Source organism: Lepus europaeus, chromosome 11 (assembly GCF_033115175.1).
Source record: "Lepus europaeus isolate LE1 chromosome 11, mLepTim1.pri, whole genome shotgun sequence".
In the NCBI taxonomy this organism is placed as follows: Eukaryota; Metazoa; Chordata; class Mammalia; order Lagomorpha; family Leporidae; genus Lepus; species Lepus europaeus.
Window position 1 is genome coordinate 18,325,599 of NC_084837.1, and position 18,454 is coordinate 18,344,052.

Genomic DNA, 18,454 nt, shown 5'->3' on the forward strand with positions numbered 1-18,454 from the left:
GTCCCTCCAGAGCGCCTGCGCTAAACCCGCTTCTCGGCGCCATTTTGTCCTGGCAGCGGTGGCCGCGGCTCTACCGCATTTTGTGTTGGTGGACCGAAGCGCTAGGCGTCTTCATCCGGTAGGTCGACTTTAGTGCGGCACGCGTGCACCTGCCCGTCCGGGGCAGCTCCGGGGGGAGGTCGGAGGACTCGCAGAGCAGTCTCGGAGGCCAGTTGGCAGCCGCGGGTGTCCGAGCGGCTGGGGGATGGCGCAGCTGCGGAGGCGCCAGCACCGGAAGTGGAGGGGCTGGAGGCGGCCATGGCCGAGTAGGTTCCCGGAGCGGCGGGGTGGGGAGCAGGGGCGGGCGGAGAGGGGGCGAGGCTTCCTCTCCCGCCGAGAGCGAGCGAGCGAGGAAGAGGCGGTGGGAAGTCTCACCCGCCCGCCTCGGCGGGGATGCCACCTGCGGTCGCGCCGCTCCGGGCCGTCCGGCTCCCGACCTGAGGCGTTGGGGGACTGGCGCTGGCGGCCTCCCTCACGGAGGGCGTGGGCGGAGGGTGCCGAGCGCGCGAGGCCCCCGCCGCCGGTGGGAAGGCCGCGGCCGTGGTGGTCGTCCGGGGCTGAGGACCTGTCCCCTCACCCACCGGGGGCGCACGGGGGTCTCGTGCTGCCGCCGCCTTCCCGCCCGGCAGCTGCTAGCTTCTCACGCAGCCCCGAGTGGAATCGGGTTACTTCGTGGAATGAAACCTGAGCTTGGGAGATAGCGCTAATCCATGTTGGCGCGGGGACAGCCAAGCAGCGCGCGCGCGCGTGTGCGCGTGTGTGGGGGGCTCGCACCGGTGCTCTTGCTCCAAACTCGTCGGCGTTTCCAGCGAGGCTCACGCACCTGCATGGGTGCTTGTCCTTAGTCCTCGTGTTTGAAAACCTGTTGAGGGGGCTGGTGCCCGGGGCTGCCAAGTGAATGGATGACTTAATGGTTGGTTGGGTGTGGGGGCAGCTGTGCGGCAGGACACGGGACATTTCATTGACACGTCTCCCGAGGTAGCACTGCAGAGAGAAGTCTCTAGAACCGGAAGGGCCCCTCGGAGAGGTTCTCCTGTGCATAACCTGTGCATAACCTGTGCATAACCGGGAAGGGAAGGATCATGCTTGAAGGGCGTTCGCTTTGGCCCAGGGCTCGAATGACCTCTGAGGTGACATTTTAGGGTGAAATGCCAAAATTAGATACTCGCATGGTTTTCATTTCTGGATTTGAAAACAATGATTTCTTCGTGAAACGCAGAATACTTTCAGGATCTTCTCTTTTTAAAACTTTATGATACAGAAAAGGTTTTGTCAGAGTATTTAGGAATGAAACAGCTGTTTTAAAGAAAATCAGAAAACATAATTCTCAGCTTCCACTACCTGTTTTTAAACTGCTTTTATCTTATACAAGCAGGTAATGCAGTGGGTATTTGGAAGTTATTTTTTTAAAAAATATTCAGGAAAATAAAAGTATCTTGGATTTCCTCCACTGAAAGGTAATTACAGTTTACACTGTATTACATTTTATTTTCATACAGAAGGTTTTGCTTTTTTTTTTTAATGGCTTTTGTTCTGAACCATTCAAACAGTGCTAATTTTGTTTTACTGTTTTATTTATAGGAAACGTTGGGAACATTGGAAACTTTGTCCATAAGGCATCCTTCATGGCTTCATAATAATATATAGAATAGATGAATAATAATTTGTAAGTGCGATAATATGTCAGTAAATATCCTTGTACATCTTTTAGCAAAATATTGTTCATAAGAACTCAAAACAGTGGCTAAAATGTCAACATATGTGGATTTCACTGCACAACCCTGAATTTTTTTTTTTTTTTTAGGATTTATTTATTTGAGAGGAGAGTTACAAGCAGAGATAGGGAGAGACAGACAGAAAGGTCTTCCATCTGCTTGTTCACTCCGGGAATGGCCACAACAGCCAGGGCTGGGCCCATCTGAAGCCAGGAGCCAAGAACTTCTTGTAGATCTCCTACGTGAGTGCAGGGGCCCAAGCAGTTGGGCCATCCTCTTCGACTTTTCCGGGCCATTAGCAAAGAGCTTGATGGGAGAGGAGCAGCCGGGACTCAAACTCGCGCCCAAATGGGATGCCTGTCCCTCGGGTGGAAGCTTAACTTACCACCTCCACAGCACCAGCCCCATCTCTGATTATTACTTAGAAATAAGTTCCTAGAAGTAGATCCTAAGACCAGAGAGGGATTTGTGTTAAGGCTTTGGATGCTTGTGCGATTGTCCCCCAGATTTTCTATTTTAAGTTTTGAGTTTTATCTCTTTGGATTTGTAGAACTTTTTTCACTTAAGAATCTTTGACCGTTCATACAGTGCGACACAGAAATGACATTTAGGGCATACTAAGAACAAATTGTGTTATGGTGTAGTGAGGTGATTTTAACTGCATTGTGTTTTCCTGCAGTCTTCCCTAGAAAGTTTCCCTTCCTGGTGTTTATTTACATTTGTACACAAAATATGTGAAGAAAGCTAGTTAGTTTTTATAACCAGTGATTCTCTTCGGAAAGTTGTGTTCCACAGATACTATCCTAACCTTTAAATTTTTCAATATTCTAGATTAATGTAATGCTGAATAAAATACAGCCAATAAAATACAGATTGAGAGAATCCATTAATATTATTAAAGTACTAGTTTGTCATTGCCGGCCTTTTAAATTCCTCAGTCCTTTTTTAAGGATTTTATAGTATCTTAAAGTGAAAATGAGTATGAATATGAACAGTTGCTGTACCATCTCAATTACAAAGAAATCATGATAGGATTATATTTTGTAATTTATTTCAGTGAGCCCAAATGAAAGTAATATTTTCTACAAAATCAAAACTGTCAAATTTTAAATAATTTTTCTTTGATATATAGCTATTTTGAAAGAATGATTTGGTAAAGGTTTCACAGGAAGATATAAAATAATTAGCTACCCATTATGGTGTTTTTGACCAGAATCAAAATTAAGACATCTTTATAAGTCAGTTTGTCTATTAATGTGGGTCTCATTTCTAGGTTTTTTAAGAAGTACCTAATATTTTTATTACAGAACACTATGAGAATTACAATTTTTTTTAACCAATGAGAACTCTACAATATAAGAAGAGATCTTACCAGTGAGCGTTCAGGAAGCAAAATGTTAGTGTTTGTTTCTCACTTTTTTTTTTTTTTTTAAAGATTTCTTTATTTGATAGGTGGAATTACAGAGAGCGGGAGAGACAGAGAAGTCTTCCAGCTGCTGGTTAACTCGCCAAATGGCTGCAGCGGCTGGAGCTGGGTCCATCCAAAGTCAGGAGCCAAGCATTTATTCTGGGTCTCCCTTCCAGGTGCAGGGCCCAAGCACATGGGCTATCTTCCACTGCTTTCCCAGGCGCTTTAGCAGGGAACTGGATTGGAAGTGGAGCAACTAGGACTTCTGTCTATATGGGATGCTGGCGCCACAGGCAGAGGCTCAACCTACTATGCCACAGCACCAGGCCCTGTTTTTTTTTTTTTTTATTAAAGGACAGTCAAGTTGTGAATATCTGAGGTATAACATATACAAAATTAAAAGAAATCTTTGTTTTTTAGATTAAGACTGATTTTGTGGAACAGTGAAGCAAGATGTTACAGTTGACTTGAGATGCTGTCTGTTGAAAATTCTGTTTCTGGTACGTAATTTTACTTAATTACCCCAAAGTAATCAAGATTGGCCATGTAATGTGTATATGTCTCTTGGAAAACGGTAGAATTTAACTGTGGTTATTTCTGTAAATGTCAGTATATGTTCAGAAAGGGAACTGATTGCTATGTTAAATGGAGCTGCTTTTCTAAAGATTTAGCTATTTTTTTTTGGAAAGTTATGTAATTCACTTGTAACGATAGCAGACTGCGCTCTCTAGATGGTCTTTTGCTATGTTAGATTTCACCGCTATTTTTCAGGACCACATGGAGACAGATAATGGTTTTCTTTCACATATAATTCAGACTAGAATGACAGCATGTTTTAGGACTTCGATTCCAGTAGATCTAGGTTACCTAATGACTTTCTGAACCGATCTTTGTTCTGTCAGTAAAAAGGAGGACGTAGTCAGACATGTGGAAAGTTAGTCTAAGTAGTTCTTTCAAAAGAATTGAGCAATTTAAATAGCTTTTTAAACATTTAAACAATGGCTTCTGATCCCATTTGTGAAGGGTTTAATTAATGAAATTTAATGAAAAAATGCAAACTGTGAATTTAAAAAAAAATTTTCATCAAAATGAACTCATTTTTAAATGCCGTTTTCCTGTAGATTTTGTGAAGCCACCTTGCACAATCAGCTGTGATTTTTAAGAGACAAATTGTCTTAGAAAACAAAGCAAAATGAAATATATTTAGTAAATTTCTCAATGATAGTGAGAGATTAGAAGAAAAGATACTCTGGTTGAATGGAAGGTTGTGAGCAAAGATGTGATTATATAAGCGAAGTCATGTTAAACAGTGAGTGAACCAGTGTGGAAGGGATGCCTTGGCTAAGGATTGTGTTAAGAAAATTGTGTACAGGGGCCAGCTTGTCAGTGTCTCCAGAGTTAGCTTCACATCGAGATCATTTGAAGTTCTTGCCCTCTAGTCAGGTTTCTAGAGCACTTTGAAAGGTGGAGTATGAGCAGAAATTGAAGATTATCTTCGTTTTTTTTTTTTGTTTTCAAATTTTGTAAATCATAATGGAGCTGAACAAAAAAATGCCACTTTTAATCCCAATTAACATATTTTGAAAATTTCCTTATATGCAAGTTCTTTAATTTTTGCTTTTGTTTGTGTCTTTAACATCCTAATGCTTATTAGAATTATTCAGTGTGACTGCATGGTCTCTGTAATAATTTTAATATCTGTAAATATTTCATCAGATTGCTCTCTTTTACTTCATTTTTGTTTTGCATGACCATTTAGGATTCTTTTTTTTTTTTTAAGATTTTATTTATTTATTTGAAAGAGTTACAAGAAGCAGAGGCAGAGAGAGAGGTCTTCCATCTGCTGGTTCACTCCCCAGATGGCCGCAATGGCTGTAGCTGGGCTGATCCAAAGCTAGGAGCCAGGAGCTTCTTCCAGGTTTCCCATACGGGTGCAGGGGCCCAAGGACTTGGGCCATTTTCTGCTGCTTTCCCAGGCAACAGCAGAGAGCTGGATTGGAAGTAGAGCAGCCAGGACTTTTGGACCGGTGTCCTTAGGAGATGCGGGCACTGCAAACAGTAGCTTTACCTGCTACACTACAGCGCTGGCCCCCAATTTAGGGTTTTAATACTTAAATATTGAGCTGCAATTACTAGCTATGTACATGGAATATTTTCTGTGTTTTGTGTCCAAAACACATTTTTTCAAGATAAATGTAAGGATTATTGTACAGACATTTTTATGACTCTTGACACATTACCATGTTGTTGTTTCTGCTTTTTTAATGTTTATTTTTCATGTTAAAGAGCTGGTGAGAGAGAGAGAGTGATTGTTCTGCTGATTTTCCTTGCCAAATGTCATCAACAGCCAGGTCTGGCCCAGGCCACAGCCAAGAGCCCAGAACTCCTATGTCTCCCACATTGGTGACAGGGACTCAAGTACTGGAGCCATCATCTACTACCTTCCCAAGTGACAGCTTTGTAATACAATGCCTTCTTCCCTTAATTCCATTTTTAAGGCTGTTTTTATTTAACCTAACCCTTACAGGATAGCATGTGAGCTTACAACATTGAGCTGCTTTGTTACATATGTCAAGACTGTCTCTTCATTTAGATAGATATGTAGAAATATTCCTATTACAGTGTTAATTTAGAATTAAAAATATATAATTATAAATTCAGGGGAAAAGTAAATGTATTAAAAATATAAATTTACACAGTAGTTTTCAACATTTTTTAATGAATATATGTCTATGTATAATTTTTTTGTTTGTTTTATTTATTTAATTCTTTGAAAGGCAGAGTTACAGAAAGGCAGAGGCATAGATAGAAGCCTTCCATCCACTGGTTTACTCACCAGATGGCCACAACAGCTGGAGCTGGGCTGATCTGAAGCCAAGAGCTTCTGGGTTTCCCACATGGCTGCAGGGGCCCAAGGACTTGGTCCATCTTCTACTGCTTTCCCAGGCTGTAGCAGGGAGCTGGATTGTAAGTGGAGAGGCGGGGACTTGAAATGGCGCCCACTATGCCACAGCGATGGCTCCTATGTATATGTTTTTATTGCTTCATTTTTATTAACCTCTTGCCTCTGAGAACTTTTCCAAATATTCTTAAACCATTTGAATGTTTGTAGGATTTTAGGTTTTTCCTGTGCTCCCATAGAATGATGGCTTTAAAATTTGTTCAGAAATAGTAAGGAGGATCCTTCCAGTTTCAAAATATGTAGGTGTGGCAAAGGTTTTTTTTTTTTTATAGAGAAAATTGTACATCCTGTCTGTCCTGTCTGTAAAATGGGAATGAACTCACCTGACAAGATTGGGATTACTATTACATGAGCTGGTACATGTAATGTGCTTAGAATGCTGCCACATATTTAGGAAGTACTTAGGGATTAAGGTGGTGGTATTAGTGTGTGGAATGCTGTTACATGAATGATGCTTCAAGAGTTTAGATGAATATATTCTCATATACAGAAATAAAGCAAGGAGGCTCTTTTTGTCTGGCTTTGATGGCCCTCCTGGAGGTCATAGCAACCTTTATCCAACATCATTTCCTGCTTTTGAAGTATCATATGCTGTAGCCACTCTGAACTTGTCATGGCTCCCCAGTGTAAGCCCTGCATTTTTTGTAGTTGTATTTATTCATATGGTTTTTACCATCTGGAATGTTAACCATATTTCCATATGTTGAAATGCTGCCTTTTAAATTAAGCTTTCTGGGCCAGCGCTGTGTTGCAACAGCTTAAAGCCCCAGCCTGCAGTGTCGGCATCCCATATGGGTGCCAGTTCAAGTCCCAGCTGCTCCTCTCCCGATCCAGCTCTCTGCTATGGCCTAGGAAAGCAGTAGAAGATGGCCCAAGTCCTTGGGCCCCTGTACCTTAGGTGGGAGAACCTGAAGAAGCTCTTGGCTCCTGGCTTCAGATAAGCTCAGCCATGGCCGTTGCAGGCATTTGGGGAGTGAACCAGCAGAATGAAAGACCTCTCTGCCTCTGCCTCTCTGTACTTTCTTAAAAAATTAATTAATTAAGCCTTCTGGATAGCGCTACAGGTATAACTGTAGGTAATACCTCCATGTATATAAATTTAATTAATTTCCTTCTACATGATTTCTGTCACTTTATGTATTGCGTTTTGGCTCTTTATTATATCCATATGTGTTTGTGTAATAAGATCTTTAGAGAAAAAATTCACCTTTGTAGTTTTAGAACCTATCATAGACCTTGGCATTTAGTAGGTACTCATTTGTACAGACCAAAAATTGTACTTACAAAGAACAAGTTCGTGGCCAGCGCTGCAGCTCATTTGGCTAATCCTCTGCCTGCGGCAGTGGCACCCTGGATTCTAGTCCCAGTCAGGGGGCCGGATTCTGTCCTGGTTACTCTTCCAGTCCAGCTCTCTGCTGTGGCCCGGGAGGGCAGTGGAGGATGGCCCAAGTGCTTGGGCCCTGCACCCGCATGGGAGACCAGGAGGAAGCACCTGGCTCCTGGCTTCGGATCAGCGCAGTGCGCTGGCCGTAGCTGCCATTTCGGGGTTGCACCAATGGAAGGAAGACCTTTCTCTCTGTCTCTCTCTCTCTATCTCTCTGCCTGTCAAAAAAAAAAAAAAAAAAAGAACAGTTCATGTCACTAAAAATGTGCTTTGTCAGAGTTAGTACATTGAACAATATCCTGGTTAGTCGATTAAAATGAAATCATTTAAGGCTTTGTAAATTGAGTCAGAATTAAGAGCATATAAGGGATAGAGTCATAAGGAGGGGAATGTTCACAGGTTAGAAGTTTTTGTTAGAATTTTTTTTTGGAAGATTATGTATGTTCAACCATCAAGGGGTTGTTCACACCACCTGATTTTACACAGATCTTTCATTTCTTATTCTCAGTGGTATAAGGCTGTGGAGTTTGACCAGGACTAAAGCTACATGTATTGCCAATAACAGAAGGAATATATATCTATGTGTATGTGTGTGTGTGTGTGTGTGTTTATGTGCTACCTGGCTCAGTAAGTGAAGCCATAATCTCCACTTTTGAGTACTTTTTTTTATTAAAATACATAATGCCTATGATAATAGGAACTAGAAGATAATGTTTCATAAGGACACTTGATCCGTGGTTACTATGGTAATTGACAAGTGATTGGCCTCAAGATCTAGAATAAATAAGAATGATGGGCTTTGGGGACATACATTAAAGTATCAGGCTCATGGTAGACATTCATAGAGCTAAAGAGATGATTGTATACTGTTAGCTCAAAAATTCTCAGAATATTTACAGTAATTCAACTCAAATTGGATTAAATAAGCATCCTAAAATAGAAACACTGGATTTGAAAACCAGATGTTACGTGTTGTAATCATAATCCTGCTACTACTGGCTGTGCTTGGGATACGTCACAGCATGCATTTTTTGCTTTTTTAGTATGAGTGACATGCCACTAGGTATTTACAGCTTTTCATAATTTAAGGTTCCAGTCCAGTACTATATTTTTCAAATAGGAATCCCAAATATTCTCTTATCCAGCTGTCCCTGAAAGCTTAACTGTTATTTAACATCCCCTGAAAATCAGAAGCTAACTTTTTTTTTTTTTTTTCCTTTTTTTGGACAGGCAGAGTTAGACAGTGAGACAGAGAGAAAGGTCTTCCTTCCATTGGTTCACCCCCCAAATGGCTGCTACGGCCGGCGTGCTGCGCTGATCCGAAGCCAGGAACCAGGTGCTTCCTCCTGGTCTCCCATGCGGGTGCAGGGCCCAAGCACTTGGGCCATCCTCCACTGCCCTCCCGGGCCACAGCAGAGAGCTGGACTGGAAGAGGTGCAACTGGGACTAGAACCGCCGCCCATATGGAATGCCTGCACCGCAGGCGGAGGATTAACCGAGTGAGCCACGGGGCCGGCCAGAAATTAACTCTTAATTTTAGCACTGAAGGAAGTTACTGATGTTCCTGTTGTATACGATCAATTTCTGACAAATTTTAATATCTCACCTAACTCATTTTTATTTAATAGAAATTCTCATCACTTTAAGTGGGTGTCAAATTGATATTTCAAATAATGTCTAAGTAAGACCACTGGTTAATTTCATTTAGTAAAATTTATTTTATGTGCATATGTACGGCTGCACATGAGCAAAAGGGCAGTGCAGTAACATTTTCAGTTCAGTTAGAAAAACAAGTATGATGCTGTGACCCACATAACTGGTTTTAGGACTTAGTGTAGGTCTCAGCCTGCTATTTTAGGGCAAGGAATGAACTAGGTAATGTAAAATCTGTTTGGTAAGTTTTTATTAGGCACCCTGATAAATACAGCCCTGGGTTTTGGTGAAATCCTCAAAGGTTAAGATACAAATTGTTACTTGAGAAGGTCTTTAGTAGTTTAAAGGCCCTGGCGGCAGATGGGAGGGTTATGGAAAAGTTTTTTGTATGTCTAGTATGTATGTTATTGAATATGCTGATTCTAGTGGCCCAATTAGAGCTCTGAATATTTATATTTATTTATATTTTAAGGTTACCTCAAATCCTGTGGACAGCAAAGAAAATGGTTTTTTCCTCAAGTGGTTCCTTCAAACCAAACTAGAATTTTTTACTGCTTTTGATTTTTATATGCAATTATAAGGCTGTGTTTCTAGTGTTTGTTTGATTTCAGTGGCTTAGATCTTTGACGAGGCAGAAAGGGGAGTTTTTTGTGAAGGAGCGTAACAGAGAGACAAAATGACCTTTCTGTTTCTTACTCCTTTAATATCACATGATGTTGCCTCTGAGATCTTACAGTTAACAGCGGCTTGATAACCCAAGTCACACTTCAGCTGTTTTCTTCTCACATCTGAAGTTCTACGTTTTATTGCATAGTCATGAAGAGCTAGCCTGTTGTTAATAAATACGTAGGCCTCAAAACTTGTTTCTCTGTATGTCTGCATACTTCCTCTTCTGTCAGATTTCCATTTAGAGAAAAAAATGGATTTTAGAGTAGTCTAGTCTGAGTTTCATGTTTAAAGCATCTAAATTTCAGTTTGAAAGCCATCCAGATATCTAGAGGAGAGAAAACTGGTGCATCATGTCTATGCATAAACTGATTTGTCATATCATGAGAAAGAGGATTGCCAGGAAGGAAGAGAAACTTTTTGCTGTCAGAAATATTTAGTATATGACTTGCCAACATTGTGGCTTGCCTTTACTTTTCATGTTGAAAAATAGTTGAGTTTGTGAAGGAACTTTTCTGCCTGTGCAGTAAGCATCTATGTTCATTTCTAGTGGATTTTCTTTCAGAAATAAGAACTCTATTCAGTCACATTTACTGCAGTTATTGTAGGAACAAGTCAGAGGTCAGATGGTAATTAGAATAGAAGTGGGTTCCATTATGAATGTGCAATGTCTTTTGGGGGACAGTTGCAGTAAAACCATCTTAAGAATCTTTAGCAACTTAATATAGTGAGAAAATAGAATATGTAGATATAAATGATAAATTATCTGTCACATTTTCATCCTATAAAATAAAGTTTTAATTAAATATTAACAGAAAATGTCAGTAGAACATACTCTGCAATGTGAACATAAATCTTTAGTATTGCTGGTAAAAGAATCTTGTATTTTTTTTACAGTGGTAGAACCAAACCCTTTTATAAATTTCTCTTCAACTAAATTGTACTGACTCACAAAGCAGTAAGTCAACTGTGTTTTCTCTCAACCTATCAGTAAAATGACAAAGCTGTTTTTTTTAAACCCTGAGAATTAATGAGCAGTTGTGCAATGTCTCCCTTACCGGCACCCTGGTTCTTTGCCCTCATGTTGGAAATGTTCCCACACTCTTACATTGTCCTCTTTGGAGAACTGGTATTAAATTGTAAAGTATTTTAAAACATCTGTAAATTTCAGCCAAATACTCTGCCTTTTGTTCCGAGATGTTGTGCTATTCTTTGAAAAGATTTATATATTTGAAAGGCTGGTTCACTCCCCAAATGATTGCAGCTGCCAGGGAAGCCAGGAGCCAGGAAATCCATCCAGGTCTCCCACGTGGGTAGCATGGGCCTAGGCACTTGGGCCATGTTCTGTTGTTTTCCCAGGCTCATTAGCAAGGAACTGGATTGGGAATGGTGCAACTCTGATTTGAGCTACTGCTCCAGTACAGTATGCTGGGATCTGCTGGCATCTCCAGCCCCTGTGTTTGTTTGGCTTTTTTTTCTTTTTTATATAATGGGTTTATTTATTTGAAACAGTAACAGAGAGAGAGAGAGAGAGAGAGAAATCAAGATCTTCCATCTGCTGGTTCGGATGGCCACAGTAGCTGGATCTGTGCCAAGCTGCAGCTAGAAGTCATTACTTGTCTCCCACAGTGGCAGGCTCAAGTACTGGAACCACAGTCTGCTGTATTTCCAGGTGCATTATCAGGAAGCTGGGTTGGAAGCAGAGCAGCCTGGAATTGAACTGGCACTCCAAAATGGGATGCCAGATAACTGTATCACAAGCAGCCTCTTAACCAGCTGCCTCATAGTGCTGACCCTATGGGGTTTTTTTGGGCCACAGGTTGAAAACTCATTGTCTATTAGTTCGTGAATTCCCACTATCCTCTAAATTCTGTTCTTCATATGCTTTTTTTTTTTTTTTTTTTTTTTTGAGAAGTAGTGTTACAGATAGAGAGAGAGAGATAGAGAGAGAGACAAAGAGGTCTTCCTTCTGTTGGTTCACCCCTCCCCAAATGGCCACCACAGCCAGCACTGTGCTGATCCAAAGCCAGGAGCCAGGTGCAGGGCTCAAGCACTTGGGCCATCCTCCACTGCCCTCCTGGGCTACAGCAGAGAACTGGACTGGAAGAGGAGCAACCAGGACTAGAACCCAGCGCCCATATGGGATGCCAGCGCCGCAGGCCGGCCCTGTCCTTCATATTCTTATGTACTCTGTTTACTTTGTTTCACTTATTACCATCTCAGTTTTCTTCTACTGACTGTTGACTTCTTTTTATGAATTTACTGATTAGAGCTCATCTGTCAGGTGTCCAGGAAACTGTTCCAGATCCCCCTCTGTGTTTGTACTCATTGAAAAGGCAGAGTTAGGGGTCATCACCGTGGTGCATCAGGTTAAAGCCCTGGCCTGAAGCGCCAGCATCCCATATGGGCATCGGTTCTAGTCCTGGCTGCTCCTCTTCCAATACAGCTCTCTGCTATGGCCTGGGAAAACAGTAGAAGATGGTTCAGGTCCTTGGGCCCCTCCACCCACGTGGGAGACCCGGAAGAAGCTCCTGGCTCCTGTCTTCGGATCTGTGCCGCTCTGGCCGTTGACGCCAGTTAGGGAATCTTTAAAAAATATAAAAATAAAGGCAGAGTTTGAGAATCTTCATCCACTGGTTCACTCCCCAAATGGTTGCGACTATCAGGGTTGTGCCAGGCTGAATACAGGAACCAGGAGCTTCTTTCAGGTCTCCCCTGTGGGTGCAGGGACCCAAGCACTTGGGCCGAGTTCTGCTACTTTTCCAGGTGTATTAGCAAGGAACTGAATTGAAAGTTGGAGCAACCAGGACACAAAGTGATACCCATAGGATACCCACAGGGGATGCTGGCATTGCAGGCAGCAGCCTTAACCTCTGCATGACAACAGCAGCCTCTGAATTTTCACCATTGTGAAATTGGCTGCTGCTAGTTCATGTAGAAATCAAATCATACACTTTTTAAATTTTTTTTTTTTTTTAAGATTTTTTTGAAAGACAGGGAGAGACAAATCTTCCATCCGCTAGTTTACTCCCCAGATGGCCACAGTGGCCAGGGCTGGGCCATCTTCTGCCATTCTCCCAGGCATATTGGCAGGGAGCCAGATCAGAAGTGGGGCAACGGGACTTGAAGCAATGCCCATATGGGATGCTGGCATTGCACGCAGGGGCATTACCCACTACGCTACAACACTGGCCCAAACCATACACTTTAAAGACCATCTCAAGATAATGGGTAAGGAACCCTAGTCTTCAGTCGTTTTATATATATAACCACTTTAACACTCATGTTTACTTTTTTTTTTTAAGATTTATTAATTTGAAAGTCAAAGTTATACAGAGAGAGGAGAGGCGCAGAGAGAGAGGTCTTCTATTTACTGGTTCACTCCCTAAATGGCAGCAACGGCTAGAGCTGTGCTAATTCGGAGCCAGGAGCTTCTTCCAGGTCTCCCACTCTGGTGCAGGGGCCCAAGGGCTTGGGCCATGTTCTATTGCTTTCCCAGGCCATAGCAGAGAGCTTTGTCAGAAGTGGAGAAGCCGGGATGCCAACCAGTGCTCATATGGGATTCCAGCACAGCAGGTGGTGGCTCTACCCCATTCGCCACCACCCGGGCCCCTACATTTACTTTTTTTTTAAAGAGATGTTTTATATGCACTGGAAGGATACACATAATATGCTACTTTTAGAAAAAATTTTGTTTATTTCAAAGGCAGAGTTAGAGAGGAAGAGGCAGAGAGAGAGAAAGGTTTTCCATCTACTGGGTCTCTCCCCAAATGGCTGCAAAGACCAGAGCTAGGCCAGCCAAAAGCCAGGAACCTGGAGCTTCTTCCAAGTCTCCCATGTGGGTCTCTGTCTCTCCTTCCCATTGTCTGTAACTCTACCTCTCAATATTTTTTTTAAATTCTCCCTAGTTAATGAGGGAAAGAGATATTTAGTGGTTTTATAACAGTAAGGCTTCTCAAAATATTTTATAAATCAGGGTTAAGAGTTATGTTTATTATTTATTATGACCTCCACGTGGGAAATTAATATTGAACCAAAAGCCAGGGTTTATTTTTGTATTAACATCAAATGCTCTTTTGTTAAAGGCTGTAAAGTAAGTAGTGTTAAAGTTTCAAGTATGGACTCATGTAGTGTACTTTCTTGTTTCTTTTTTTTTTTTTTCAAGATTGACTTATTTATTTGAGAGGCAGTGTTACAGAGAGAGAGGTCTTCCATCTGCTGGTTCAGTCCCCAAATGGCCACTATGGCCGGAGCTGGACCAATCCAAAACCAGGAGACAGGAGTTTCTTCCAGATTTCCCAAGTGGTAAAGGGGCCTGAGCACGAGGGCCATCTTCTGCTGCTTTCCCAGGCACATGAGCTGGGAGCTGGCTAGGAAGTGGAGCTGGGATTTGAACCTGCGCCCATATGGGATGTTGGTGCTGTAGTTGGAGGCTTAACCTGCCACAGTTTCAGCCCCTATCCAGTGTACTTAAAACAACACAAGAAATCATAGGTCTCACATGCCAGTATGGTCCTTAGAGGCCTCATTGAGAGGAAAATAATGCCTTATATTTCAACATTTTCTTTATTTTTCTTTAAAATTTATTCATTTATTTGAAAGGCAGAGAGGGAGAGACAGAGATCATCCATCTGCTGGGTCACACTTCCCAAATGGCCAAAATAGCCAGGGTTGGCCCTGCTGAAGCCAGGAGCCAGAAACTCCAGGTCTCCCACCTGGGTGACAGGGGCCCAAGTTCTTGGGATAACTTCTACTATCTTCCTGGGCACATTAGCAGGAAGCTGGATTCAAAGCAGAGCAGCCAGGACTCAAACTGGTGCGCCAATACAGGATGCTTACACATAAGCAGTGAGTGACTTAACCTACTACGAGCCTCTGTTTATTAGATAGCTTGTCTTAAATTTCATTGTGGTGCAATCACAGGAAAGTTCATTCTTTAAATGTGCAATTCTGTGGATATTGATGGAATCACAACAGTCTTATGATTAATTATAATTAAATACAGTCAAATATGGAGTGTTTTCGTTGCTACAGAAATTTCTACATTCAATTTCTCCTCCCCAGCCCCAGTCCTCGATGACCACTCCTGACTCTTGTGTTTGCCTTTTCCAGAATGTCGTGTAGTTGGGATTGTATAGTGGTGTATATAGTAATACAGCCCCGGCTTTCATGTCACTAGGTAAAGCACACCTAGGAACAGGAGTGCTGGGGTATATGCCAAGTGCTTAAGCTTTTTAAGAAATTAACAAACTGTTATCCGAAGCAGCTGTACCATTTTGCTTCCCACTATCAGTGAGCATTCTTGATAATTATCTCCTCATCCATACTTGATATTGTGTCTCTTAAATTGTATAATTTTAACAGTGGTTGAGTGATTGTGATTAATTATTTTATATTTACATTTCCCTAAAGACTGATGATAAGCATTTTCTCAAGTGCATATGCCATTCAGGTATCATCTTCAGTGACTTGTCTGTTCAGCTCCTACTTATTTTTTTTTTTTTTAAGATTTATTTATTTATTTGAAAGAGTTACACAGAAAGAGGAGAGGCAGAGAGAGAGAGAGGAATCTTCCATCTGATGGTTCACTCGCCAGTTGGCCGCTGTTGCGGCGATCTGAAGCCAGGAGCTTCTTCAGGGTCTCCCATGCAGGCACAGGGGCCCAAGGACTTGGGTCATCTGCTACTGTTATCCCAGGCCACAGCAGAGAGCTGGATCAGAAGTGGAGCAGCTGGGTCTCAAATTGGCGCCCATATGGGATGCTGGTGCTTCAGGCCAGGGTGTTAAACCGCTGTGCCACAGCGCTGGCCCCAGCTCCTGCTTATTTTTTAAAATTGGGTTACTTAATTTTGAAAGTTCTTTATCTCTTCTAGACACAAGTCTTTTGTTACATACGATTAGCAAATATTTTCTAACAGAGGTTTTCCTGTCCTGTCGTTTCTTAATAATTTCTTAAGTCATTTCCTGTCATCATTTCTTGGGAGAGCAGAAATTTTAATTCTGGAGAAATTGTGTCAGTTTTTTCCTTTTTTCATCATGCTTTTGGTTGTAGTATCCAAAGAAGTATGTTAGAACAAGTCAGAGATCTGTTTTCTTCTAGAACTTTTATAACTTGAGGTACAGTTTAGTCTATGATCACTTTTGAGTTAATTTTTATATATGGTATAAGGTATGAATTGAAGTTTTAGTTTTCTCTAGCACCATTTGTAGACAAAGCATCCTTTCTCCACAGAGTGGCCTTTTCACCTTTGTCAGTTGTGCTTATAAGTCTATTTTGGGGACCCAGTGCTGTGGCATTGCAGGTAAAGACGCTACCTGCCTTTGCCTCTCTGTAACTCTTTTTTTAAATTTTTTTAATTTTTGACAGAGAGGACAGTGAGAGAGAGACAGAGAGAAAGGTCTTCCTTTTGCCATTGGTTCACCCTCCAATGGCCGCAGCGGTAGGCGCGCTGCGGCCTGCGCACCGCGCTGATCCGATGGCAGGAGCCAGGTGCTTCTCCTGGTCTCCCATGGGGTGCAGGGCCCAAGGACTTGGGCCATCCTCCTCTGCACTCCCTGGCCACAGCAGAGAGCTGGACTGGAAGAGGGGCAACCAGGACAGGATCGGTGCCCCGACCGGGACTAGAACCCGGTGTGCCGGCGCCGCAAGGCGGAGGATTAGCCTAGTGCGCCGTGGCGCCGGCAGTGTAACTCTTTTTATTGGCTTTTACTCTTTCCCCCAAAAAGTCTCTCGGGGATTTCATTAGGTTTTTGTGAATCTGTAAATCATTTGGAGCAAAACTGAACTGATAATATGGAGTTTTCTGATCACTTCTCAGCATTGCATAATTTTCAAGCTAAAATGTTGCATACATTTAAATTTCTACCTAAATATTTCCATCTTTTTGCCATTTTAAATGGTACATAATTCCCATTTGATAGATGAAAACATTAATAAGTAATTTGTCTAAGGACACAGTTACTAAGTGACAAAACCAGACTGAAAGCTATATAAATTTATTAACTAATGTGCTGGTTTTAATTACATTGGTAGTTTTTAATTACATTGGTAGTTGTGGTTATATTCGGTGGGGGTGGAAAAACCTTAACTTTTGTTTAAGATTTATTTATTTGAATGCTAGAGGGGCTGGCGCTGTGGTGTAGCTGGTAAAATCACTACCTGCAGTGCTGGCATCCCAGACCGGTGCCGGTTCGAGTGCCAGCTGCTCCATTTCTGGTCCAGCTGTTTGCTGTGGCCTGGGAAAGCAGTAGAAGATGGCCCAAGTCCTTAGGCCCCTGCACCCACGTGGGAGACCTGGAAGAAACTCCTGGCTCCTGGCCTCAAATCAGCACAGCTCTGGCATTGACAGCCATTTGGAGAGTGAACCAGCGATGGAAGACCTCTTTCTTTCTGCCTCTGCCTCTCTAACCTGCCTTTCAAATAAATCTTTAACAAAAAACGGGGGATGCGTAGAGAGATCTTCATCTGCTGTTTTTCTTCCCAAATGGCTGCAAGTTCTAGGTCTGGGCCAGGTCGAATCCAGGAGCTAGAACTCCATCTGGGTCTTCAGTGTGGGTGGCAGGGTCCCAAGCACTTGGGTCATCTTCTGCTTTCCCAGGCACTTTAGCAGGAAGCTGACTCTAGTGGAGCAGCCAGCGTTGAACCAGAACTCCATTTGGGATACCAGCATCTTAAGCCACATTGTAACCTGCTGCATGACAACGCTGGCCCCATAACTTCTCTTTTTAAGAAAAACTGCTATTGTGCCTCCCTAACAGTATCCCCCCACATTTTCTAAGCTTCAGTTCTCTAGGTCTGTTCAGATGATAAACCATGCTCATTTTTGACATCTCTGATCAATACATTTCTGAACCAGTGGCTTTTCGGATAGTATGTCTTAGCCTGCAGCTTATTAGTAGGATTTATTTCAGTAAGACGGTCTATCTTTTTTAGCATTTTAATAGCTGTTCATTTGCTCACCAGATGAGGTGCAAGGACATGATTCTTTTTTTAAGCAACAGCTAGTCTAGAGGCACACATTTGTTAATTATACCAAGACTCATAATAGATGCATATACATGACCAATGGGGGAATAAAAGCTTTCACCTGGTTGAGGTTACAGGCAGCCACACTCTAACTTTCATTTTTTAAAGTTCCTTTTTTTTTCCCCCCTAAGATTTATTTTACTTGAAAGGCAGAGCTGGGGAGTCGGAGAGGGAAGAGAGACAGGGGTATCTTCCATACACTGTTTCACTCCAAAAATGGCCAGAAAGGCCAACGCTGGTCCATGTAGAAGCCAGTAGCCACGAACTTCATTGGGGTGGGAGCACTTGTGCCATCTTCAGCTGCCCTCCCAGCTGCATTAACAGGGAGCTAGATCAGAGCTGGAGTACCCAGAACTCGAACTGGCACCCACCCATTAATGCTACAGTGCCAGCCTCTGGAGTTTAATAGATTGATGATATTGAATAGAACATGTGAATGGAGCAATCTGTCAACTTTAGATAACTTTGTTGCACAGGTTGGTGGGAGTCCTTAGGAAAGACCAGTTAAGAAATGGCAGACATGGGAAAATACAATATGGATATGGTGGCATGTAGGAAAGTAAAATACAGGTCAAGTCTGGGTCCCCTTTCCAAAGGCAAG

The 18,454-nt window shown here is 42.3% G+C and overlaps 1 long non-coding RNA gene across 3 annotated transcripts in view; it reads left to right on the plus strand.

Moving 5' to 3' along the window:
- Positions 1 to 18,454, plus strand: part of LOC133769809 (uncharacterized) — a 25,672-nt gene continuing 7,218 nt past the window's right edge. Inside the window, exons 1-4 of one of the 3 annotated variants that reach the window (XR_009867277.1) lie at positions 1 to 118; positions 1,621 to 1,705; positions 1,844 to 1,996; positions 3,583 to 3,662. This is a non-coding gene — a long non-coding RNA (uncharacterized LOC133769809). The remainder of the gene's footprint in view (positions 119 to 1,620; positions 1,706 to 1,843; positions 1,997 to 3,582; positions 3,663 to 18,454) is intronic. The other 2 variants (XR_009867276.1, XR_009867275.1) reach the window with 2 other exon arrangements.